Source organism: Herpailurus yagouaroundi, unplaced genomic scaffold (assembly GCF_014898765.1).
Source record: "Herpailurus yagouaroundi ecotype Mexico unplaced genomic scaffold, PumYag 139, whole genome shotgun sequence".
Taxonomy (NCBI): Eukaryota; Metazoa; Chordata; class Mammalia; order Carnivora; family Felidae; genus Herpailurus; species Herpailurus yagouaroundi.
The window spans coordinates 71,617,693-71,622,912 of record NW_024412394.1 but is presented as its reverse complement, the minus strand read 5'-3'; the positions used below and the strand labels follow the sequence as shown (position 1 = coordinate 71,622,912).

Here is a 5,220-nt window from a genome sequence, read left to right as displayed (position 1 = left end):
ATTCATATTATAAGCATGTATAATGGATACATACATTAGAGTACACGGTACTCTAGTTTCCACCTGAGGGAGATATTAATTGAGGTACAACAAACTGTACGTAGTCAAAGTATACAACTTGATGAGTTTTGACCTATGTTCTATTCCTTGAATGGGATGAGACTTGTTGAATTTCCTCGGAAAGTTTCTACTGCCTTGGGAATCTCACCATATGGGACTTAGAAGGTCTCGGGGCAGGGAGGGGGAAGAAGTCAACTGTTATACATGCACAGATCCCAGCACCAGAGCATAAAAGTGACATCCGGAGGGACCTGAAGAGCAAGGAGACCATAAAATCAACCATTCTCTGTAAGCGGCTCTGGGACAGAAGGCAAGAGGAGGGTCCTTTTTCATCTGTATTCTCTTCTTTGCCAACACGGTCCACAGGAAGGTGCCACCTCTCGTCTGGATGGCTGCACTGGGTGGCAGCAAGGGTCACACAAGATGACGGGGTCCCCAACCAATCCACTGGCGGTAGAGTCTCAGTCCAGGGTTCTCAGAGGCCTAAAATTAAACAGATTGAACACACAGCGGGAGGGGAGGCACCGCTCGGAGAAAAGGGCCACGAGTCCGTAGGCATGATGTTGCCTAGTATGTCACACAGCATCTTTCAAAAACAGCTGCCAACACTCTCGGTCTGTTTTTTCCCAAAGGCAACCTTGCGTCTTACCCATTGCGTAATAAGCTCTGTGTCCCCTGGCCTTGAACCGGGGTGCGTCTTTGTGGTTGTCTTATCTAAGAAAGTTCTGTAGAAGTGAAGATGTATGACTTCTGAGACAAGATCACAAAAATGTCATTTTCTTTTTTTTTTTTTTTTTACTTTGCTCTTTTGGTATGCTCATTCACAGAACTCAGCCACTATGCTGGGAAAAACACTAAGCAGCCACAGGGAGAGTCTCAAACCATCTTCTCAGAAATAACTTCCTCACAAGGGGAAAAATAAAAGCTATATAGTGGAGAAACCTGGTGGGCATTACCTTAAGTTCATGACAAGTTCATAAGCCAGTTAACATGATCAGTAACGAGAGAAACAGACACTATGCGTCACCAGGCATAACGCACTGAGAAAGACACATCACTTCAGAGGCAGTTCTGCAAACAATGAAATCTAGCAACAAGAAGTATCAGATAAACACAAAGAGAAAGACGTTCTATAAAATAATTGGCCTGTACTCCTCAAAAATGGCAAGATTAAGACAGACAAAAAAAAAAAAAAAATACAACAACAACAACAACCCAAAACCGGTTTCCGATTAAAGGAGATTAAACAGGCATTTCAGCTAAATGTTATATATGGTCCTGGACTGGATCTTAAACTGGGGCAGGGAGGGAGGAGAATAACTATAAAAATATGACTGGGATAGTTGTAGAAATCTTAACATACACTCTGAATTAGAAAATAGCACTACATAACTATTATATCTCCTAACTTTGATAATTCTACTCTAATTATGTAGGGGAATGTCTTAGCTCTCAGGAAATACACACAGGAATGTTTCCAACCTCCTTTTAAATGGTTCAGAAAAAGAAAAATGTATGTGGGAGTAACTAGCAAATCTGGAGAAACGGTATACCGAAGTTTCTCATCCCATCCTTGCAAATATTCTGAAAGTTTCAAATTATGTCAAAATAAAAAGCTCTTCCCAGGGAAACCCCCCAAAAGAAGAAAAGGACGTATATAAACGTATAAACACGTATATGGGATGGGGCTGGTTTGGGCACAAGGCAATACTTGCTCCTAGAGGCTTCTCTGAATCCAACAAGCTTACAGGCTGGTTGTGCTTTAGGGAACAATGGGTGACCCTCAGAGAAGGGGCATCAAGTACAGAGGATGTCATGGATTCTGGACAGGGGTCTGGACCAGCAAGGGACTCCCACAGCATAGCGATCAGCCTGTGCAAGCTCTTCCTTTTGTGACACCTTGTGGCAAAAAAGAGCTACTACAGACTTCTCTATTTGCCAGGATTAACCTTTGAGCTCAGTCATCTCCCAGAGTTCTTGAACAATTTGGGGGGAAAGATTTTAAGGAGACATTACGCTTCCTATTAAATATGGCAGGTGAGTTTTCAAACTAGACCGTAGGAGAAAAAAAAAAAAAGACATGTAAGAGTGTTTGTATCCTGAGTTTACCAGGTGATGCCAGTCATACTTCCTAAGCTTTGTATGCTCCTGTGCAACAACTGTGTCAAAAACTAAGCAAGTGCCAAGAAAAGATGATGAAAATACAACTGGGTAAGTTCTCATGAATGGGAAAAATTCAAAACAAAGCTATGTAACAGTCCTTTTGCATCATTCGTGTTCTTGAAAAGTTGTTAGTAACCTGAATTGTTATAATTGAAATCATATTTCCATTGTAATGAGAAGCATTTAAAAGACTATTATATATTATAGCACAACATTTTGAAATGTGAATACTTACAGACTTTAAAAAAATTTTTAATCCAAAATTTCAGTCTCTGAAAAAGTCATGTTCCTGTAAAGGGCAGCATTCCTTCAAAGTTGGATGTTTAAATAGGTAGAGACTAGTGATAAGTCATGTAAGCGTGAGAGCAGAAATTCCGTGTTTTAAAATAGTGGACAACATGATAGAAAAAATGTGTGTACAGCTACTCAGATAATTTATTGATAAGACAGATAAATCTTTATTACTTTTATTTTTTATATTGCTTCATGTATTATCAAGACTGTTTTGGTTATAAGAGACAGAGATCCAAATCAACTAGTATAAGCAAAAAATAAAAAAATAATAAAGTGAATTTACCGGCTTATACAACTGAAGTATAAACAAAAAATAAAAAAACTAATAAAGTGAATTTATCGGCTCATACAACTGAAGAGTCCAGAGGTAATTCTAACTCTCAGGCATGGCTAGATATAGAAGCTCAAATATTTCCTTCCTTCCTTCCCTCCTTTCTTCTTTCCTTTTTTCCTTCCTTCCTTCCTTCCTTCCTTCCTTCCTTCCTTCCTTTCCTTTCCTTTCCTTCCTTCCTTCTTCCCTTCCTCCTTTCCTTCATTCCTTCCTTCCCTCCTGTCATCTATCACTTTTCTACTTCCCTCTTTAATTCTCTCAGTTGCTCCTTGTACAAACAGCCTCCTCCTTCGTGCCAGGGAAGACAGCCAAGAGCAGATAGACAAGTCTCTCAATTTGCTCTATCAGCAATGTCTGGGGAAATACTCTGGTCCAATTTGGATCACAAGCACATGCCTGGGAGGGAAGGAGGGAGGCCATGTGATTCAACCCTTCCAGGATCATGGCCCAAGGTGGGAGGCAGAGTAAGATGTTACAAGGTGTAGTTCCCCTAAAGAACCAGAAAAAAAGGGAAAAATGTGGTACAAAAACCACAGCTATTCTCCCCCATACTTGATAAAGGCAGCTTTTTATAATATAATTCTAATGGACCTAACATAGCGATAGAAGCTCTTTAAGGTAAATATTGGACAAATGCACAAAGATCTATTATAATACATTTAAAGAAGGTACGGTTTTATAAGAGCCCAAGATTTTTAAAAATCTAATAGAGGTTTGGTTAAACAAATCCTACTTTATTCATGAAATAGTTTTGCATTTATTTATATAGAAATGTATTATTGATAGGGAAAACATAAATTTAAAACAGTACGCACTTATCAAACAGTATACCAATAGTTTTGTTGGATAAAACCACTTTTGTTTTATAATGTATTTTCTTATGTGCTTACATAGCTTACTATGCATTTAAAAAGTAGGGCAGTACATGCAACAAAATGTTATTTCAGGCTAGAAAAAGATGAATGATAGATTATTTTCTTTGGCCTGTTTACATTTTTTTATTTTTCTATAGAACCACATATAAAACAAAACCCAAATACTATATAATCCGAAGTTTTATGCATCAACTTTAGTTGCAAGTACTAATCCATTTCAGACTAGCATAAGGCCTGGAGGCAGTCAGTTTCAAGATGGTGGCGACAGGTCTGTGTCAGGCCTCGCTAGCTTACTTAGTTAACTTGGACTCAGCGATTCGGTAAGAAATGATAATTGTGCTGTCAAAAGAGGACCACTGTGGGGCACGTCTGGGGGGGCTCTATTGGTTAAGCATCCGACTTTGGCTCAGGTCATGGTTCATGAGTTCGAGCCCTGTGTGGGGCTCTGTGCTGGAAGCCAGAGCCTGGAGCGTGCTTCAAATTCTGGGCCTCCCTCCCTCTCTGCCCCTCCCCCATTCTCTCTCTCTCTCAAAAAAAAAAAAAAAAAAAAAATTAAAATTGGAATGATACAGAGAATACCAGCATGTCCTCTGCACAAGAGTGACACACAATCCTGAAACGTTCCATATTAAAAAAAAAAAAAAAATAGCACAGTTCTTTTGTCTAACATGAACACTGATCAAAAATTATAAAGTTGTTATTAAACATCTTTGTAATAATCGCACTACATTAAGGGCATCAACATTTTTTCCCAGAATAAGTTCCAAATATTTGGGGATCAAAATTGATAAAATGCACAAAAATTCACATTATAGAAACCATTCTAGGACGATAACTATGATGTTAGCAAAACAGACTTGAAAGGATAGATAGTTCAGAAAGAAACAGAAAAGGAAAGAAAGGAGGAAGGGAGAAAAAGGGAAGGAAATTTTGCCGGGCACCAACTAAGTACTTAGGGCAAGCATTTTTATAATTAGAAAATTCCAGCAAGGTTACTTTTTTTTTTTTATTTTCTTTTCAACATTTATTTATTTTTGGGACAGAGAGAGACAGAGCATGAACGGGGGAGGGGCAGAGAGAGAGAGGGAGACACAGAATCGGAAACAGGCTCCAGGCTCTGAGCCATCAGCCCAGAGCCCGACGCGGGGCTCGAACTCATGGACCGCGAGATCGTGACCTGGCTGAAGTCGGACACTTAACCGACTGCGCCACCCAGGCGCCCCCAAGGTTACTTTTTGAATTATTTAATATGCAACTTTAAGATACCAAAAGTTCAATTTATAAATAAATATTTAGGGAATCTACAATTTTAGGTATTTCCTATTATCTTAAAATTTTAGTAGAAAAATAATTGAAGAAGTAAAAGCAAGATGAATAATTAACGCTGATTCCATCCTACCTAGCCAATGAGTGTTTGCAAGTAATGTAACTGAAAGCAGTAACTAATAAGGGAAATAATTTAATGGGAAATATTTATTAAATAGAATAAAATAAGCT

The 5,220-nt window shown here is 38.7% G+C and overlaps 1 pseudogene; it reads left to right on the top strand.

Annotated features, from left to right (window-relative positions):
* Positions 1-4,270: 4,270 nt before the first annotated feature.
* Positions 4,271-4,356, top strand: LOC121030122 (uncharacterized; annotated as a pseudogene).
* Positions 4,357-5,220: the final 864 nt, after the last annotated feature.